This window comes from Chenopodium quinoa, unplaced genomic scaffold (genome assembly GCF_001683475.1).
Source record: "Chenopodium quinoa cultivar QQ74 unplaced genomic scaffold, ASM168347v1, whole genome shotgun sequence".
Taxonomy (NCBI): Eukaryota; Viridiplantae; Streptophyta; class Magnoliopsida; order Caryophyllales; family Amaranthaceae; genus Chenopodium; species Chenopodium quinoa.
The window spans coordinates 952800-975821 of NW_018744502.1; the positions used below are offsets into that span (position 1 = coordinate 952800).

General features: G+C 33.1%; 2 long non-coding RNA genes across 3 annotated transcripts; one reads left to right on the plus strand and one right to left on the minus strand.

The window, feature by feature from the left end:
* Positions 1-1493: 1493 nt before the first annotated feature.
* Positions 1494-16696, minus strand: LOC110697954. 2 transcript variants are annotated; one of them, XR_002506614.1, is made up of 6 exons: positions 16520-16696; positions 16273-16324; positions 15523-15586; positions 2310-2681; positions 1894-2177; positions 1494-1789 (listed from the first exon to the last, which is right to left on the minus strand). It is a non-coding gene; the product is annotated as an uncharacterized LOC110697954 (long non-coding RNA). The 2 variants fall into 2 exon arrangements; XR_002506613.1 differs by having other exon boundaries at positions 1894-2681.
* On the plus strand, positions 7558-8858 carry LOC110697955. The gene is made up of 2 exons (XR_002506615.1): positions 7558-8171; positions 8466-8858. It is a non-coding gene; the product is annotated as an uncharacterized LOC110697955 (long non-coding RNA).
* Positions 16697-23022: the final 6326 nt, after the last annotated feature.

Consider the following 23022-nt stretch of genomic DNA (forward strand, 5'->3'; position numbering starts at 1 on the left):
GTAATCGATAAATGCAGTAATCGCTAGAAGAATCCGTTTTGTCTGAACCCTTTTGCAACCAGTCTTGCTTTATAAATGTAGGCATTTCCATCTTTTTCTGTCTTGATCTTGTAGACCCATTTGCAACCAATAAGTTTGACCCCATTAGGCATGTCTACTCATGCCCACACACCATTTTCAGACATGGATTCCATTTCGGATTTCATGGCCTCAAGCCATTTTTCGGAGTCGGGGCTCGCCAAAGCTTGCTTGTAGGTTCTTCATTCTCTAATAAGAAGAATTTAGAATTTTTAGTTAGCATAACATCAACAAACTGTTTGTTTTTTATTCAGCTAGACCTACGTAGGGTAAGAGCAACAGTAGAAATATTCTCTTCAACTTTTTGAAGATTTTCGCAAGAATTAGATTTAAGTAGGACGATAGAAGTCTTGCTAGTTGAATTAACTTGTTCCGACGCATGATTTGTCAAATTAGTTGACTCATGCGCCCTCGCCTCTGACACGGTGTTATCCACATCCATTTGTTGCTTGTCTCGAATTTCTTCGAGAACCACTTCACTCTTACTTGGCTTTTTAAAAAGAAATTCCTTTTCTAGAAAGACACCATTGCGAATAACAAACACTTTGTTATATTCGCGATTGTAGAAATAATACCCTCTTGTTTCCTTAAGATAACCCACGAAGAAACATTTGTCTGATTTAGGGCCTAGTTTGTCACCTTGTAAACATTTTACATAGGCTTCACAACCCCAAATCTTGAGAAAAGACATTTTTAGAACTTTTCCATTCCACATCTCATATGGAGTCTTTTCAACTGCTTTGGACGAGATTCTTTTTAGTACCTTTGCAATTGTTTCTAATGCATATCCCCAGAATGATATGTGAAGATCAGTAAAGCTCATCATGGATCGAACCATGTCTAGCAAGGTTCAATTCCTCCATTCTGACACACCATTTAACTGTGGTGTCCCTGGAGGAGTTAATTATGAAAGTATTCCACAATACCTCAGATGATCATCAAAATCTTGTGTCAAATATTCACCACCACGATCAGATCATAGTGTTTTAATTGTCTTCCCAATTTGATTTTGTAGTTCATTCTGGAATTCTTTGAACTTTTCAAAGGCTTCTGACTTGTGCTTCATTAAGTAGATATAACCAAATCTACTTAAATCATCAGTAAAAGTGATGAAGTAACCAAAACCACCTCTAGCTTTTGAACTCATTGGCCCACACACATCTATATGTATGAGTCCCAAAAGATTATTAACTCTTTCACCTATTCCTATAAAAGGTGACTTGGTCATTTTACCTAGCAAGCATGACACACTATTTTCAAATGATTCATAATCAAATGATGAAAGGAGTCCATCCTTTTGTAATTTTTGGATGCACGATTGGTTTTATATGACTTAACCCACAAATGCCATAGGTAAGTTGGGTTTGAACCATCTGTTCGTTGATTTTTATGATTTATGTTATAGACATGGGTTGATAATCTAATAAATATAAACCATTAACCAAATTTGCACTAGCACATAACTTGTTATTCTTTGAAATAAAACAACAGTTGTCTTTAATTTCAAAAGAAAAACCTTCAGTATCTAAAACAGGAACTGAAACAATGTTTTTAGTAATCGCAGGAACATAATAACAGTTATTAACAACCAAAACGAGTCCAGACGGGAGCTTGAGTTCATAGCTTCCAATAGCAAGTGCAACAACATTTACTCATTTCCTACTCGAAACATCATCTCCCCTTTTGCTAGCCTTTTACTCACTCTTAAGCCCTGCATGTCATTAACAATGTGAGCACCACAACTAGTATCGAATACCCGTGTGGAAGAGGAAGTAAGGTTAATTTATACAACATAAACATTAGGTAACTCCTTACCTTCCGTTTTTAACAGCATGTTGTTGGGACATCCTCATAAGTGGTAAGACCAGCTACCGTAATAGAAGCATTGGATTCCTTCTTTCTTCAAGTACTCCTCTATGTAGTTGATCAATAAGTCGACAAGCGTGACTATAGAGCCTTAATCATCATATATTAGCTTGACGAGATAAAATCCAGCATGGAGTGAAAACAGAATGGTGTCATGAGCAGAGTCATCATCAAACGGTCTCCCTAAGATATCCATCCAATTGAGTAACTCCATCAGTTCCTTGACATGAGTCCTAATTGATTGACCAGGTATGAGTTTCTTTTTTTTTTTTTTGAGAGAAAGCAGGTATGAGTTTCTTAGTTATTATCTTACAATGAATGTTGTAAATCTCAAACCTTACACTGTCAATCAAAGAGAAATATACCGTGGGAATCGAATCAAAAATTTTCTTGACATTCTTGTCAATGATGCCTCCACTTCCTAATGCCCCTATGCAAACTTCACAGATAGCATGTAGGCATTCTCGCAGTAAGGTTGGCTCATAATCCTTAAACCTTCTCTTCCAACATGTTGAAATAGAAGCTAACATGAGATTCCTGATTTTCTCTGCATTTGAAACATCTTTTGCATGTCTTTTGGCTGTAAATCTGCTTTCAATGGGAATATATAACCGAGCTTCAAGCTAGTGGCTCTTAAGAACACTTCTTAACTCATTTTCCCAATGTTTGAAATTTCTGAAATTTAGCCTAGTTTTCAATTTGGTTGCCAAGTTACTGTTGTCATTAAAGCTATTCATCTACAAACAAAATCAAAACGAGGCAAAGTTCAATAATTATGTTCAATATAAATTAAAGCACCATAAGCGAATTAAATAGGTTACTTTAAAACATTTTATTCAATATTAATTAATTTCAATTGAATTAAGTGATTCCAAGATCCTTTATTTGTGTAATAGTTGACCGGACTAAGGCCATACCATCAAGCATTACATTTTCAAGGTGAGTAATCTCTTTACTGATTACAACTCTTGTAACTCTTGGTTAAATAATTACCCATCACATGTTTAATTATTACCCTTTGTTTCAAGGTTCTAAACTCTTTAGGTAACCTTGTTGAGCGTAAACCAACTAAATGTGTAGAATGTAATCTACCCCAAATTACCTAAGATAACAAGTGACACCCTACGGAGGTAGACCCACAACTCATGATTGAAGGATTGTTGGGTATCTAATTGGAAAAACAATCTCAATATTACCGGGACCTAGATTTATTATATTAGGATTAATTAGTGAACTCTAGCGCATTATCACAAGCATAAATAAAATCTAACATGCATAATCTACTAATGCATAAATAAAACATGACATAGTATGGATCTCATGGATCTCATCCATCTTTCTCCTTTGGGCCTTTACTCAATTGGCTTCTTGGATTAACTGCAACCTGCAATACTATTCTATTCTACCTACTATTTAAGTAAAATAAAATAAATTACAAAAATACTTAACCAGTACGCATACCGTATTTAGATTACAAAAATACATCACGATGTGGAGATCGTATTTAGAATCTATGGGCCATACTAGCCTATATAAAGCAAAAATAACATCATATATTATAAAATGTAATATAATAAATCACTCATCATGCTTTCCTAAACTACAACATCGAATGTTCATAATCAAGGTAACATGAAACCTAAATATTTCATATTTTAGCTACTACAATTAATTACCTAAATAATTAATTACCTAAATATCACCTTGTACGGTGGTGCTATTGCTGTCCACGCTGACCGACCTGCTACCCCATCCCACCCCTCCCTATTGGACCACCACCAGCGGCAGCCACCGTGGCAATGCCCCCAGCCGCGACTGTTGCCCAAAATTCTCTTTATTTTTTTTATATTTTTTTTTTGAAAATTTTAATTTAATTAAAACAAACCTAGGGAAAAATTCGGTCCTTTTAGGGTAAATTCGAGCAAAATTAAACAACTTTTAATGATTCCATATGTTAAATCTCATTTAAAATAATAATTGACCCATAATTAAATAATTATCCCTCTTAATTGAATTAAAATTGAGAACAACAAAGAATTAAATTCAATATGCATAAGCTAAAGGATAACTAATACCACTGTTGGACATTAGATGCACTGAGCTGAGTTGCATGAATCATATTCATAAGCATCTAACAACCAAGATCAATGCATAACACATAAAGAACATAAAATTATACCTTTGAAGCGTGATTCCACGTGTGATCTAGCAAGAACAGTAGGAGAACAAGAACCCCAGGTGTGATTCCTCTACTTAGTCCACGAGCACGGATTGAACCTCCACTAATACTAGTTAGTTGTGATTGAACCCTTTCAATCAACCTTCTACGGAGAGGAGAGGAACGAACTAACCACGATCCACCACGACAAGCACCATGAGCCACCAAGGGGTGGCCGGCCGTATGGTTTGGTGAAGGGGGAGGGCGTGCGTGAGGAGGAGAGAGATTAGGGTTTTGGGAATTTGGTTGCCTTGCTACACAATTCACTAACTGTTGATTGTGTCCTATGTCAACCTTAGGCATGGTTTATATTTATAGATCATATCTAGAAATAAAAATCCATGCCAAGCCCAAATTCCTAACTCTATTCTAACTACTCTAGCCCAAACCCTTACATGGTTTGTCATAGCCTCATAAGGACCATTAATGGGCCTCACACTTGTTTAATCCAATACTCTTGTGTGTGACCTCATAAGATCCATTCTATTGGGCTTTGGACTATTTGACTAGCCCAAAAATCATTTGTCATATCTAGCAATAGACAATGAGGACCCGAAATAACGAACTAAATATCTCCATAATAGTGATCCTTGATATATCTAGTAATTGCACTTGACGAAGACATAATTCTTTTAATTTTGTCATGACACAATGATAAATCATTGTGACGCGAAAAGTTCAGGGTGCTACGATGGATCTGGAATGATAAAAATATGAAAAGAAATTGTCATGCCACTCCAATCAACCAGCGTGTTACACTGGCATGCGGTGTGAGTCGGCAAAGTCGTCGTACCGGTACCATAATAAGGTCATCGCGTTACGACAATATGTGCGTGGCGAGACAAATCAAAATTTAAGGATAACTCTGCTTTTCAATTTTATCCAATTTTATAGAGAAAATTCATCTATTTACTCGTCTGTAAAACACATAAACGACTTCGTGAACCTTTTTAGCGGGCTTGAATTAAGCGGGTCAAAAATAAAGTTGATTGGACTTAAAATAAAATAAAGAGATGTTAAGTAAAAGGTTTGGGCTTAGAATAAAATAGGAAATTTGCTAAGAAATAAAAATAGGTTGGGTTATTAACAACTAAAATTTGAGTAGTTCTTCGACCCAATACACAACCTGAATCTAATGGCAATTAAAGTATAGAATTTGTTATATACAATTGGATGTACCGTACACCCGGGGTCATTTGCTCATTTAATCAATGAGCAAATAATTTTTACTTATTTGTTGATTAAATGAGCCAATGACCCCGAGTAGAGGTGTCAAATCGGATACCCAAATGGAGTTTGGGTCAGGTAATGATGGGTCATTTTAATATAACAAACCAAATTAAATCGAATTGAGCTTAGTCAGATTCGGGTTAAAGTTGAGTTCAAGCATGGTCGGATACAAATCGAACTTGGTTCAAGTCAAATTCTGGTCGAGTCATATCGCGTTAAGATGAACTCGGATCCGGATCTTATTAGGTTTATTTGGGTCAAAATGGATTTATTTGACTTTGGATCGGGTCATTTTGAATTCCATTAGATCTCGATTCAAATCAATTCAGTTCTGATTAAACTTTAAACCTAAATACTTCGATTATGAGCTCATTCTCAGTTAAAATTACTTTAGTTTCAGATTTGAGTCGACTAATTGGAATTTGGATCAATCTCAGTTCAAGTCGTTTTAGCTATATAAGAATACATGTCATATATGTCATTTTTGTTATTGGAGATTTTCATTCATATATAGTCTGTTGGGTTTCATTTAATTAAGTTTTGTATTGGCTTATTAGAATTGTTATAAGATTGACAACTCAAGGTATTACAGAAAATGACTTATCACCTTGATCGGGTGATTATCACATCATTGTAAAATGTCTTTTTCCTTACCGTTTTGCATTTATCGTCGTATTTGCGACTATTTATCATCGTCAATTCATTGGCAACTATAGATTGTTATTATATATTAGCATCTAAATCGTGATTAAGAATACAAGATTTTCAAATTTTAGTAATGTTTGAATTTTGTTATAGTTAATGAAGTTATACCCTTCCATTTCGTAATAATCGCAACACATTTATTTTACGTTGGATTCATAATAATTCTAACACCTTATTTAGTAAAGACACATTACTAAGGGTCAATAATGAATAAATGGTACTTGAGCTTGATGTATAACTAAAATAAGTTTTAATAAAGATTATCCGAATTTATATAAATTACAACTAAAATAAGGTATAATAAGTTAAATAAGGGTTTTTTCAATTCACCTTATTTCCTCTTATTTCAAGACTATAAGTTCAAATAATATCATATAACTTTAGATAAGTTTATACAAATTCAGATTAGTTCAAATAAATTCAAATTAGTTCAAATAAATTTAGATAATTTTGTATAATTTCAGATACATTCATAAAAGTTCAGATAATTTTTGAAATATTCATATTAGTTTAGATAATTTATGATAAATTAAAATAAGTTCAGATAATTTCAAATAAGTTTGGATAAATTCAGATAAATTAAAATAAAGTTCAGATTATTTTAGATAATTCAGATATTTTCTTACAAATTCAAATAAGTTACAAATTCAAATAAGTTCAGATAACTTTAAATTAATTCAAATAGGTTCAGATTGATATGAGTTCACATAAATTCAAATATTTTTATATAAATTCAGAGTTGTTTATATAAATACAGATAAGTTCAATTAAGTTGAAATAAATTCATATTCGTCAAAATCAGGTGAATATAACACACCTAATCACATTAATATATCTCATATACATATTTATGTTATAAAATTCAAATTTTATACAATATATATATATATTTATATGAGAAAGCCACTTAAAAGTTGACATATGTCCCACTTCCTAATTTTTTAAAAAGCAAATATTCCTTTCTTATATACTTTGTATTTTATAAGGGACACGTGGCAAGTTTTAACTGGCTTTCTCATATTCCCGTTTCTCATTCTAGCAAATATCTATATATATATATATATATAGGATCAAGATCAAGTGAGAACCTAGGTCTATAATAGGAACTAGGTCTATATATATATATGGAAAAATGGTAAATTCGCGCTTTCAATGACTTGCTTCAATTGATCTAATTTTCATTTATACTTTCTTTCTCTTCATTTCATTTTCTCTTTCTTCCTCTAAATTCTCTCTAATTCTCTCTCTTCCTTCGAATTTTTCTTCGCTTATCAAGTTTTTTCTCTGATTCTTCGATTTTCTTCATTGTTTTGAGGTAATTCGTATTGATTTATTGTACTTGTTTGTGATTTTTTGAATTTCTTTATTATTTTGATATGTATTTTGTTCGATTTGCGATTTTTGTTTTCTCATTCGATTTGTTATTTTTGATTTTTTGTTGTTATTTTTTATTTGATTTTTTCAGTTTATTTCTTATTTATTTATTGTTCTTTTATAATGATTTTGTGTTTTTTTAAAGTATTTATTACGATTTAGGGTTCATATATTTCGATTTGGGTGTTTTTCGAATTACTTATTACATTTTAGGGTTTTGTACTAAGATTTGGGTTTTTTTTTCTTTTTTATAATTTTTAATCTAATTGTATGATTTAGGGTATTTTATAATTTATTTAGGTATTTTATGTGTAATGTTATATGTAATTTAAGTGTTCAATTAATGATTTAGAACTCAGTTTTATGAGCCCAATTCGATTATTTCATTTACTTTTATGCTTATAATATTTACTTTTGTACTTATATTATTTACTTTTTGAATTGATAATGATTAAATTTGCATTTTGTTGTGTGGTGTTGATGTTTATGGCTGCCCTGGAGAGTTGTTGTTTGGTAGTAGCAACAAGGGCACTGCAGATTGTTGTGGCCTTGGGCGTTATGTGAATGGTGTGGGTCTTTGTAATCAGGAAGCGAGGTTGTGGTGTTGGCTGGTTGTTGTTGAGTGTTGAGTGCTTAAACTGCACAAACTGAAAGACATTGACAGAGAGATGCATTCTGTTTTATTTGAAATTAGAAAAAGGTACAGACATACAGTACCTACAACTAACGTCGTTCTGAGGATAATTATGAGCATTCCTGCTTTATAGTAATCTCAAGTGTTGGATTACCATTCTATAGTTTCCTACTTGTGTGTAAACATGTTGTGAAAGCTGGGTAAATTTTGGCATAAAGATTTATAAGACTTAAATATTCAAGCGTTACTTGTTTGTCCTAGTTTTGGCTTTCCCCTTTCTCTATAGTGAATATACTTGCTTCTTATGGCTGGTTAGAAACTCAAGGTAGATGACTTAAATTTTCTTGTCTGTTTTTGAAGGGAAGAGGAGTGTGCTAAACTTGCGGGAGAAATGAAGCAGCATCCAAAAGTACCCTCTAGGATCACTGAGATTACAAAGAAAAGTCGGAAATTGGACACAGATATTGATCGCATTTCGAAGGAAACAAGAGAGCTTAAGTTGGAGAGTAACTCAATTGAGGAACACCTTCATCGTACATATGTAGTGGTTGATGAAACAATATTAACGTGAACACTCTAAAACAATATGTACTTTATGTAGTGGTTTGTGAAACAATATTAAGGTCTCAATAAAATTTTTGGTGTTTTCTTTTAATTGTCATTAACTTATGTAACTTTGGCCTTGCTCTCTTCACTTGCATTTACTAACTGATTACTTGGTTAGTTTTTTAAATAAAAACTGTTTCGAATGTCTATACATTTCAAATGGTTGTATATTATTGTTTACGTATTACCCAATTTTTAGATTACTTTTTCCAATTTTCTCATTTTTTGTAGATTATTATACAGCAGGAGATCCAACCAAGTATCGTGACCAACTTTCATGATTTTCAACTTGGACACGATTGAAGAATGGAGATGCCATTGGGTAGTCTACAATCCTCAATGTTTTAACTTGATTCCTTCACACCAAGTGCTTTAATTTGTCCTCATTTTTGTTCCATGCATGGCTTAACTAATTTACTGAAACCTAAATCACAACCTGCTCATAATCTCGACATGAGTGACATTATCTGATGGTTGATGGTTGTTGTGTCAGATGGAGTTTTATTTTGACTTACATTGAAATAAATATGAAGATACTAAATTTTATCAGTTGCATTCACTAAATATTCTTATGCGTAACTTACACTAGCCTACTAGCTCAATAGGCAGAGCATTGTGCAAATGCACAAATGATGTGGGTTTGAATCCCACGTAGGTTCATTTGTATTTACTTTAAGAAATATTTTATTTACTTTAACTTATTTCGTATTTACTTTTATTACTTAGAAACTCAAGCTCACTTATACAATATTAAAGGTATGACAGAAGGTTTTATAATCTTATACTACATATTTAAGCATTCATAGCAATTATAGACTGTCAATGAGCGTTTCTTCATAGCAATTTCCGAGAAGGTGAATTTCATTTCTATTTACTTTAATAAATATTTTATTGGAAAAATTGCTTTAAATAATATCATCTTTCAGCCGTCCGCTAAAAACAAGTCGACCTTTTCATTATCTCTAAATAATACCACCTTTAATTGGTATCCGCTTTAAACAAGTTATGTTACCTACAACCTGAATGACCGGTTAACAATTTTATTTTATTTTTATAAATTTGTTTAACACTTTAATTATCTCTTAATTACAACTTTAATTATGGTTAACAATTAAAATAATTATTTAAAAAAAAAAAAACATTCCCCACCCAACCTCCACCACCAGCAACCCTTTCCCCTTCCTCGATACCTTGCTAGCAATCCCCTTCCCTACCCTCTGACGCCGACCGCATACACATCCAGACCCCTTTCCCAAGCGCCAGCGCTAACCCCCTCCCCCTTGTTGCGCTTCACCCCCTCCCTTTTTCCCTGAACGACGGCTAAACCAACAACCCATCTCCAAAACCCCATAAATTTATCTCCCCATTATCGAAAAACTACTACCGAACCTCCCCCACCATTGCTAGGGTTTTTATTAGGGTTTTCGAAGGTGAAGGATGGGTTTTAAGGGGGTTTTATTGGCGAAGGAAGGGGTTGTTGGGGAGGGCTACATTGGTGGTTAAGGGGAAAAGGGTCGGGGCAGTTGAAGATGAAGTAGAAGAATTGGAACAATTACTAAGATGATGAATTGAAGGGGAATTTGTAACACGAGATGAAAATCTGGATTTAGAATCAGTAATAGATCTAGAATCCATTTTTTAGCTAAATCAATTATCATCCCACCGTCTTGCTTTGATGGGGCTTGAGATTGCGTCATCAGTCCATATAAAACTTCAGTGACCTCAATTTCAATGGCGTCTTGTGTCAACGGCGACAATTTCGAAGACGATTTTGGTGGCCGTTGTTGTTTCAGTCGATTAGTCGCCTTCTACACCGGAATAGAACATAGTCAAAATCCACAGAAACACATACAAACATCACTAGAGAAGAAGGGGATGAATTTGGGTTGGCTGGGGTTGGGATGCTGGCAGTGGCAGTGGTGTAGGGATGGGTTTTTTTTTTTTTTTAAAATTTTCTTTTTTTTTAACCAATATAACAATAATTTTAAAAAGTTAAAAACATTATATATATATATATATATATATATATATATATATATATATATATATATATATAGGAATAGGATCATGTAAAAACAAGTGTTAAAGTAAAAACTGAAAACGTTTAATCTGAGCCGTTCATCAAATTGTATGGCTCAGATTTCTTTCCTCTTATTTTCAGACATCTCTGAATTTCTCTCTCCTCTTTAATTTCCAGGTTATTTTCTCTCTCCTATCTCTTCTCTCTTTTCTTTCGTACTCTCTCTCTTCAACCAGCTTCTTTGTTTTCTCTCTCTACTGCGTGTTTCTCTTTCTTCGTTCTCTCTCTAAATGCGGCGGAAGGAGGAAGGCGGCGAGTTTTGGTGGATTCGACTTTCAGGAGAAGCGGCTAAGGTATTTTTGTAGTTTGATCTGATATTTTTAATTATTTTGGTTTTTTGATATCTAGAAAATTAGGTTTTCGGTGCATGTGTGATCTGTGTTGTTGTTATGTTATGTATATTGTGGAATTTGCTGGAACTTTGAATTGATTTTCTCATTGAAGGAGAGGTAGAATCGAAAAAAGGAATTACGTTTAATGTAGTCGAATTTTGAGTAATTTGAAGTGTTTTTAGTGGATTTGTGAGTGAATTAGTGACAGCTTGGAGTAGTTAATTCGAATTTTGAGTAATTTGAAGTGTTTTTAGTGGTTTTGTGAGTGAATTAGTGAGAGTTTGGAGTAGTTGATTCGAATTTTGAGTAATTTGAAGTGTTTTTAGTGGATTTGTGAGTGAATTCGGGAGAGTTTGGAGTAGTTAATTCGAATTTTGAGTAATTGAAGTGTTTTTAGTGGATTTGTGAGTGAATTCGGGAGAGTTTGGAGTAGTTAATTCGAATTTTGTGTAATTTGAAATGTTTTTAGTGGATTTGTGAGTGAATTAGTGAGAGTTTGGAGTAGTTAATTCGAATTTTGAGTAATATGAAGTGTTTTTAGTGGATTTGTGAGTGAATTAGTGAGAGTTTGGAGACATAAATTAGCTCTGCTTTGTACACAGAGAATGAGTACTAAGAAAAGGAAAACCTCTGCTTAGAACACGATCAACATTGAGATTCAGGAGCAGAGTTGTCTTAGAGTGAGCTTAGAGTTCTAGTGTAATATGAGGTTATCTGGATGAAATCTGGATGAAAGTCTGCATTTCAAAGTACTTAATCTAAATGTATGTATTCTGTAATGGATGTAGCTAGGTGAGACCTCAAAAACCAGTATTTTATGTTGGTATATAAGGGACAATTAAGAGGTTGGTCAGTGGAGGTATGATTTGGTTGATTCAGCTGTACTCGCTGATGTTGAACTTTGATTACTGGTGTGATTTTCTTTTCCTTTGACTGGTGGGATGCAGAGTGTGACCCCAAAGATCTCTCTAGGTGGTGAAATTTTCTGGACTGGTCAGCATAGAAAATCTGGTGTTGGTTATGCTACTCGATACATTAATGACAAGACGGTAATTTAACTTTGATTTTCATGATTTTTTACATGTTCAGTTTTGTACCAGTCCTTGTTATATTAGTATCTTGGCCTGTTAAACTTTTGGGTCTATGTTATGATCTGAATTTATGTTTTGGTGCTCTACCTTGCCTTCATACCTCTTCAGTTATGTTCGATCCACATAAACTTAAGTCGGGATTCAGGAAGTATGTTACTCTCATATTCAGGAGTCTGCATATGATGAATTCTCAGTTAGAGTATGAATTTCCATATACTTGTATTGTCTAAGCGGTCCAACTTCCAAGTTTATGTAATGTGCTATTCTGTTTGAATTTTGTTTTTTTTTTTTGGCCAGCGTGTTTACTAAGATAGAGCTAGGACTTTGTTTTGCATCTTTGTTCTTAGCTTTAATTTTATTGATCAGATTTTTCATATCTCTTGATTACTTGAATGGTATTAAGACTTTGTATTTTGTTTGAGTACACTATCTAAATCCAGTGGAAAATGATGCATTATATACTCCAATCCATCATGCATAGCAGTACAACACTCTGAATCTAATTTTACAAGGCCTCGATTAGTCAACTTGAGCAAAATTAAATGTTCACGAATGATGATTTTATTTCACCCTTTATCGATCTTAGTTTTTTATGTGGGCGTGATTTTTGGCGTGTTAAAAGCCTATTAGCTCAATTGGTCGAGCACCGTGTAATCACGGGATGTAGGTTCGAATCCTACATAGACTTTTTTAATACTTATTTTTATATTTATTGACCTCTGGGTAAATGGTGTCAAATTGATATAATTACCCGAAGTTTATATACAGTTACCTTATTTTCGATATAATGACCTTAGAATTATGGAAATGTTGTAAATTTTGTTTCAGTCACCTTATTTTTATATATAGTGACTTTTATTTTTGTATATAGTGATCTTTATGTAAATGGTGTCAAAAACTCAGTCGATATAGTTACTTTATTTTTGTATATAGTGACCTTAATGTAAATGTTGTAAAAATTGTTAAAGTTACCCTATTTTTGTATATAGTGACCTCTATGTAAATATGGTCAAAATTGAAATAGTTACCCTATTTTTGTATATACTGACCTTAATGTAAATACGGTAAAAATTGATATAGCTACCCTATTTTTGTATATAGTTACGTTATTTTTATATATAGTGACTCTATGTAAATATCGTCAATTTAGATAAAGTTACCTTATTTTAGCATGTAGTGACCTTTAAAACGTTGCGTTTGTCAAAAAAAAAAAAAAAAAAAAAAAAAGACCTTTAAAACGGTTGAATTGATTATATGTAAGGTTGGAATGATCTTAGGGCTTTAGAACCATCTGCTCTTTTGTGCTAGTAATGAATGGCTAAGATTGCTTGTTTTTAGTTTTCACCATAATCTCTGTTTTTAGCGGAACCTTCCCGTATATATATATATATATATATATATATATATATATATTCAGACCAATAAAATGATGACACGTGTCCATATAACCCATTAATTAGGTTACAACAGGTTACAACTTGTTTAAAGCGGATACCAATTAAAGGTGGTATTATTTAGAGATAATCAAAAGATCGACTTGTTTTTAGCGGACGGGTGAAACGTGGTATTATTTAAAGCAATTTTTCCTATTTTATTTACTTTAACTTGTTTTTATTTACATTAACTTATTTCATCTGGACTTAGCAAGTGTTGTCTTTGCTAATTTTATTATTGTCAACTTTATATACACTAGCCTACTAGCTCAAGCGGCAGAACATTGTGCAAATGCACAAAAGATGTGGGTTCGAATCCCACGTAGGTTCATTTATATTTACTTTAAGAGATATTTTATTTACTTCAACTTATTTTGTATCTACTATTATTACTTACAAACTCAAGCTCACTTATATAAGGATTAAAGGTATAACAGAATGTTCTATCACTTATACTAGATATTTAAGCATTCATAGCAATTAGAGATTGTCAATAAGCATTTCTTCATAGCAATTTCCTTATTTTAGAAGGAGAGAAGGTGAATTTCATTTCTATTTACTTTAATAAATATTTTATTTACTTCAACTTATTTTGTATCTACTTTTATTACTAGAAGCTCAAGGGCACTTATCTAAGGATTGAAAATATAAACATGTTGGTAAACTAATACCTTGCTTTTTCTTTTTAGCAATGTGCACCCTAGACAGAATAATTGTGAGTAGACATAACTTACTTTTAAGTAAATACTACTTACTTTTAAGTTAATACTATTTACTTTTGATTTACTTTTTAGCTATTTTAATATACTTTTGACATGTTTTGAACTACTTTAGAATGTTTTGTATTTACTTTTATAGGTAACCTATGTAGGAATCGAACCTACATCTCTACGCATCCGCATAATGCTCTATCACTTAAACTAATAGGTTTACTTTAGAGTCTTTTTATTCACTTTAAATACTTTTTATTTACTTTAAACAACTACTATAGGAATCTACATTTTCCAACCTTATTCATCTTTTGTACTTTCAAACCTAATGTAAACCAAGATGAGCTATTAACAGCCACACTAACATGAGAATTCCTCGCCTTTGCTTTATTGCACACCATGGGACTTGGGTGAGCAAAGCATAGCACCATCACATAACAGCTCCACCCAAACCTTGCTTGTTATCCCCCATTGAATGTCACCGAATGTTTTTAGATACTTTGTGAGAAGACAAGCATCTAGAGCAATTCCAGTTCACCTCATCTGTTTTTGATTTATTTACTTTTGAGTGTTTTTTATTTACTTTTGAGTGTTTTTCATTTACTTCAATGTTGTTTAATTTACTTTGAGCGTTTTTTCATTTAGTTTTAAGAAACAACCTATATAGAAATTGAACCTAAATCCCCTATGAATTTGCATAGTGCTCTACCACTTGAGCTAATAGGTTTTAGTACACCTAGTAACAATCTAAAGCAGAGTTAGAGGTCACTTTGATTGCTAGTGCCTGGTACATCTCCGGACTTGCCGTGTTTTCTACTGTCAGAACCTGTCTCCAACCAATTACAGTTGTAGAACAAAAGCCAATACAAATGACAATTAGTTCTTCCCATGTTTAGCCATCCCCTTTTTATGTATAATTGTAGCAATGTAATCAGGAATCAGGATGAAAGGAACAATTGCCTGTAAAACTATATACTTCCTACTGTATCATACATTTCAGGTAATAAAAACATAATCATTTTCCCAACAATAATTAGAAGCCTAATCTCTGTGATTTTACACAATTGAAATGATCTAAACACCAAGTTCATAACCAAATATCACATCTCCAAATCTCCCAAAATCACAAACTAAATTAACTAAATTCATGGTTAAGATCATTTACCTTTCTTGGTCGACCATGGAGGAACTACTCAAGGATAGTCATAATGAGGAGTTATCTTGGAGACCTGATACATCAACATATGAGGATAATTATATCGATGTAATTTTTATAATCCCCAAGGAGGTCGAACAAACCCCGCGACTCCAATATCCCAGTTCTACCATGGCTCATTAAATATAACAGAGTTCTTATAAGACCACACACTTCACACTAAAGGCACAAACATTAAAATGTCCTAATTGTTGGCATTAGTATACTTTAAGAGAGGATTAATTTACTTTTGGAGAGATTTAGTTTAATTTTATGAGATCTATACTTAATTGAATCAAAATTTGTAAATAATTATAGCCATAGCTTCAGCTACATTTGTCTCCCATCACTCGATGCCCTGCACCACAGAACAGCCCTGAACTAAGCCATTACCGTCACACAACACTGCCCCCATACCAGTCCCTAACTCCCCTACAACTGCAGCATCAACATTCAGCTTTCCCCACCCCTCATCAGGTGGTGACCAGGCTATAGGAAGGGGCATACCAACACCCCCCCCCCCCTTATAATTGGATTCACTGAGGCATTTTGTCAAACACTTAGTGTGCATTAAGAAATCAACAACAATAATTGAATAATCAAAAATTCAATGTAAAGTAAAAAAATAGACAAATTCAGGCTGAAAAACAAGAAATATTAAAATTCAATTGCAATTTGATTTAAATTTGAAGAAAAACAAGAAATATTAAAACCTCTTACCTCAGAAGCTGCTTCAATGGAGTATCAAAAGCTCGAAAAAGCTCGAAATTCCCTTTAATGGAGAATACAGATCATTAGCTTCAATGAAGCAAAGCAATTGTATACGAAACTACAAATGAATGCTCCAAATTGATAGGATATATGATCCGATAAAAGTTGAAAAAAAATAAACCCTAAAAATCGAATTATACCATAGATAGTGAAATTGAAATTCGTGATTCAAAAAAGAGGAAAACAAACATCTTACCTCAAGAGCTGCTTCAATGGAGTACAGAAAGCTCGAAATCCGCTGCAATGGAGTAGAGAAAGCTCGAAATCCACTTCAATGGAGGTAGCTAGGAAGTTCGCTGCGCTTGAGGAGAGATAAATGACAGAAAGTGCTGAATTAATTTGGGCCACTCATCAAGCGTGCATCTTAGTTGGATCCAACGGCCCTAATTAGTTCCAAGTTCCTATTATACAAGAGGTTCTCATTATAACTCGATCCTATATATATATATATATATATATATATATAGGGTCGGGATCCGGTGAGAACCACCCTATATGTGAGAACTCTCACCTTATGTGAGGACAAATTTCAGCCGCTAGATTACGTCAAATCCAACAACTGAGATTTTCTCTTTCCTCTTTAGATTTTCTCTCTCTTCCTCCAGGTTCTCTGATTTTCACGCTCTTCCATTTCTTCTCTTTTCAATTTATTTGCTTTTGCTCATCAATTTCTTGCGATAATTTGTTAAGGTATGTAAATTTCAGTTAAATTTTAAATTTGATCGATTTGAAACATGTTTTTGCGATTTTGATTTCGAAAATTAGGTTTTTTGCCAAAATCTGGTTATGCGATTTTCGATTGGGAAAATTCAAAACATCACAAAATTTTCATCATCCTTTGTTGTTGTAAGTTAATCTGATTTTGATTTTTGTTGTTGTCTGTGATTTAATTCGAATTTTAAATCAAGATTGTGCGATTTTGATTACAAAAATTTGGGTTTCACATTTTTTAATTTCGATTTTAGTAATCTGGAAATTTTTAAATATGAATGTTAGTAGTGGTCAGCAAGAATTGTACATACTATAATCATATTGAGCATACTATACAAACCAAAAAATGATTGTTATATGTTTTGGGCTGATGTTAGTAGTGCAATATGCTGGACTCCTGGATTAAATTTCAATTCATGATATTCTTTATGCTAAAAAGTATTCTTTGTACATTCTGCAGCAAGTCACTGACAATGCCTGGTATCGAGTTTGCATGTTAGCAAATTTTCGAGAATTAGACACCTTGCTGCTTTGTTCTTGGAAGATGTAAGTGTACATATATACAGTATATGCTTGCGGACATTGGTAAGCGAGAATATTATAATCTGGTTGTTGATGATATATTTAGTCTACAAATACGTACTGATATTGCTTCATACTCCATGTTAAACAAAGATTCAGAATTTCAGACTTACAATTGCAAGTATTATTGGTGTTTTGATTGTGTTTCCTACTATTGTTGTTATGATAGAATTCAATAACTTCTCTGGTTAGATTGGTTAGAATTCAATAATTTTGGATTGTTGTGTTGTATGGATTATGCTAAATTAATGAATTATTAATGTAATTAAATGTAATTGAACCCTATGTAATTGGATAAGTAATGCATGTTTTGGTATGTTGAGTTGTTTATTGGTAGAAGCAGCAAGACTTATTTGTTGTGGCCTTGGGCGTTGTGTGAATGGTGTGAGCAATTTGTGATGGGTGTGACGTTGTTTCACTAGCTGTTGTTGAGCGCGTTAGGCAGTTGGGCATGTGGTGTATTGCAGTGTAGCTGAGGCTAGCATCAAGTGGGTGGTAAAATGAGCAACCATTAGTTTGCTCATTTGTCAAATAAGCAAATAATTAGTTACTCATTTGTAAAAATAAGCAAACATTTATTTGATCATTTGGAAAATGAGCAATCGATTTTTTGCTCATTTAGCAAATGAGCACGCAAATAGTTAGTTGCTCATTTGTCAAATGAGCAAATAATTAGTTGCTAATTTAACAAATGAGCAAATAATTAGTTGCTCATTTGTCAAATGAGCAAATAATTAGTTGCTCATTTGTCAAATGAGCAAATGATTAGTTGCTCATTTGTCAAATGAGCAAATACTTAGTTGTTAATTTCACAAATGAGCATTGAGTTATTTGCTCATTTGACAAATGAGCATTCAATTATTTGCTCATTTGACAAATGAGCATTCAATTATTTGCTCATTTGACAAATGAGCATTCAATTATTTGCTCATTTGACAAATGAGCATTCAATTATTTGCTCATTTCACAAATGAGCATTGAGTTCCTTGGTCTGCTTGCCTGTGCACAAGCCCCACCCCCTTCTTCTTGATCTGTTTCCTGCACACCAACCACACTCCCTTCTTCCACTTCCCTGCACAAACCTATCCCCCCTGCCCCCTCATCTTTCTGCTTGTAGTTCTGATTTCAGTTCTAATTTTAGATTATGAAATTATTGTGTGTGTGTGTGTGTGTGTGTCTATGTGTATGAGTGAGTGTAAGAGTGTATGTGTAAGTGTGTGTGTTTTCTCCTGGTCGTGTACATTCTTATTTAAGAATTTGATTTCAGTTCTAATTATTGAGAGTGTGTGTGTAAGTGTGTTTAAGGGGGTGCATATTCACTTGTTACTAATTTACTTGATAATACTTCCTAGTAGTAGTTGTGTTCGGTGAGCATGTGTTGGGTAATTTGTGAGCTATTGTGGCTGTTGTAGTTATAATGGAGGCATTTCAGTTTCTACATGTGATTGTTTTCCTCTGCTTCTATGGGAGGGCGTTGATCTATATTAAAAACTTATTAGCTCAAGTTGTAGAGCACTATGCAAATGCATAGATGATGTAGGTTCGAATCCTACATAGGTTGTATTTATAAGTAACTATATAAAAAAAACCTTCAAAAAAAACTTGATCATCTCTCCTTTTCTGCTCAACAATATCGTTGTTCAATTCTTATACATGTCTTATAATTGTAATATGACTTATACAATGTCCTAAATTTTTAGCACGAATTAGCCAAGGCAACTTCCTCTTGATCAAATAATAGGTGTTCCTTTTCCAGCTTAACTTCAAACTTTTGTAAGTTATAAGTTAATCATGCTTCCTGTTGTATACATAATTGCAGTACTTCTTCTTCTGATGCCAAGCTACACAAGCAGTGTCAATAAACGAAGATGCAATTGCTTAGTACACAAGAATTTCGCGGTTAGCATTGGCGTAATAATTGATCGCATCACTCGTGTGGGAAAGGAACAGAAATAACAATGAAGATTGCAGTTCAAGATGTTTATAGAGACAGCTGCATACAGCTGACACTGAAAGTTCTAATTTTTCCACTTCTACTGGTATGATTTTGCTGCTCCGTTCCAAGAGAAGTTTCTGTATTTGGGTTTCTATATGACTAACACATTTCATGCTCAACACTACTAACTAAATGCTTATCACTAGCATAGATCGTTTTCTTTGTGCATTTGGTACAATTTGTTAATCATGTTTTAGAAGCTGTCAAATGTTTGAGTAACATACGAAAAGGCTGTTAACCGGAAGCATTGGGTGTCTTTTGTATTGTTTTCCCAACAGCCAAAAGAAATAAATTTCATTAACTACTCAAAATCTTCAAACTCTACAATTTCACACTACTCTACATGCTAATTGGGTGTAGTTTGCTCATTTCTTTGCTCACACTACAAACTTGTGTCTCCACATTACTTAAATGAACCTACGTGGGATTCGAACCCACATCTTTTGTGCATTTGCACAATGCTCTACCCTTGAGCTAGTAGGCTAACATATTTAAAACATTTAAACACACTCACAAATGAGCATTAATTTGACAAAATGAGCAAGAATCATTTGCTCATTTGAAAAATGAGCATTAAATAGTTTGCTCATTTGACAACGGAGCATTGAATTTTTTTTCTCATTTGACAAATGAGCAAAAATTAATTGCTCATTTGATAAATGAACAAAAAAATAATTGCTCATTTAACAAATGAGCAAAAAATTAATTGCTCATTTGACAAATGAGCATTAAATAGTTTGCTCATTTGACAAAGGAGCATTGAATTTTTTTACTCATTTGACAAATGAGCAAAAAATAATTAGGCTCATTTATAGGCTAATCATTTATACCTGAATATACTGGGAAGATGTCCAACATAGAGAGCCAAAATCCCTCCTTGCTTGACTATCTTAATATAAGTTGCCAAAGTAATCAATCTTGCTCCATGAAACTTGCATTTGAAGATGTCCCCTGACCACCTCAAATGGATAGGTAACAGTTCATCACAAGCACCAGGTATAGGCCCATACAGTAAGGTTCTTAGTTTCTTACACAGCTCAATTCCGGTAGACTCAAGGCTGTTATATCCTGCCCCTGGAACATCGTTTTCTCTAACCTTTCCCTTCCTTAAGGTGAATTCAGATAGGAGTTTCAAGTATATCATACACCCCATAGAAAACTACATTTGAGAATGGATGGAAGGACGCCCTTAAGTACTAAGATTGATAGCCATAAAGGGAGCTGAAACAACAATTGTCCTGATAAGCTCCGAGATGTTTTTCTGCTCATTACAAACTACATATTCCAGCTTTAGTCTCTTCAAACAACTAATTGTGCAATAAATGGGTAGCCTAACTAAGCTTTATTAGTTTCTTCTTACAGCTAATTGTGCATTGCTTACATCACCCCTCACCAATAAGCCAAACTATTACACAGTTCCATTGAATCAAATATTTATTATTTTGCCTACTATATTGTGGCAAAACTAAGTTAAGAAAATTCTAACAGAAGTAGAATACCTTTGTTCATGCAGGTAGTACATCAGGATCGAGTGGCCACGTCTCTCTTTCACAAATTTCATCTCCGTTTAACTTAATCCCACTCTTATTCTCCGTTTTCTATCCAATTCTGCTATCTGATCCAAATAGAGTGAGTAAATCAGAGGAATGTATACTGCACACAAAAAGATAAATACTGATATTTAAGTTATTTAACAAATTTTGAAGACATAAAACCTTACATATATGAGAAACAGAGAATAGGCTTGCAGACAAAAAACAGAGGATGAGCTTACATATGAAAAACAGAGGATGAGAGCATATTACCCCATGGTGAAAATACTTTTATATTTAAGAGGAAACTAAAATTATCAGTAACTAAGTAAATAAGAAACCAAACAGGCAAACAGTATGCTTTTGCTATCAAAAAAATCACATCAGAGTAACAAATCATTAATCGTGCATACATAAGATCTTGGCTTAATATTTCGATTTCAATCAATTTTTCTGGTTTTTATTCCCTTCTCCACAAGTAGCACAGTATATATCAAATGTCAAGCAATCAATGTAAATGTCAATGCACAGAAAAATTGTAAATCATGAGGTACAACAAATTAAGCGTCATTAAAAAAAATCAGATCAGATCTCTTTTGCAACAAAGTGATCAAACTACACTTACAAATCACCATTAAAACCAATACTCCTGCACATATGATTGAGAATTCTTTAATTGAAGTAGTATTACAAACTAAATATTCTAGCTTCAGTCTCCAGGGCAACAACAGTTCTGAGACAGTGAAAATCACTCATAAACTAATGAAGTTAAAAGGTTTAGACCCAAAGAAAGACACATGTAAGACACTAAGCTTGACTTTCTTCACTGCATAAGATTGTCCATCAATCTTGTTTCGGACCAGAATCACATATCCATACCCACCAAAACAAAATCAGTCTTGAGACAACTCTGCTAGGTTCGGTTTTCAATTCTTGTACAACGTTATTGGTCATAGGATCTAAGCTGAGACTCAATACAATCTTGGGGAATATTAAATAAGAAGATCATCAATTAAATATGTACTACATTTGAAATTGATAAAATAATAGGATTCATTGGGGAATATTGTCAAACACTTAGTGTGCATCAAAATTTAAGCACAAATTAGTGAAATGCAAGTACCAAAATTGACAAAATCAATCTCATAACCATTTATAACCTCAGAAATTATAAATAAAAGTTCGAATTACACTATAAGAACCCTAAATAAATAAATGAAGCAAAATTAAAACTAAAATCAACTAATAAGTTTGAAAATTCCCAAAAATCACACGAAAATCGCCAAAAAAATTGACAAAAACCTTAAGTAATCAAACTAAAATCAACGAAAATCAAACTTTAATCAACGAAAATCAAACTAAAATCAACGAAAATTACCTTGACAAAGAATTAATGAAGTTAGAAGCAGAATTGATGAAGAATCAAAGCAAAGGAAGAGAGTAGTAAGAAGGGAGCAGAGAAATTGAAGGAGGAGAGAGAAAAATGGCGCCTTGAATGAAGGAGGAGAGAGAAAACGGTGGAAAATTGTATTTGAAATTACATTTGATTGGGATAAATTGTAGCCATTGGATGCAATTAATCCAACGGTTGTAATATGTCCTCACATATAATAGGGTTCTAACATAAGGGGGGTGGTCTCATATGATCCTATTTCTATATATATATATATGTATATATATATATATATGTATATATATATATATATGTATATATATATACATATATATATATATATATATGTATATATATATACATATATATATATATATATATACACATACATATACTACCTCCGTTAATTTTTATATGTAACTTTGGGGATGTTTGCGTTTTACGAAGAAAAAACCTTGATAATGGTGATTAATGTATTATAAGGG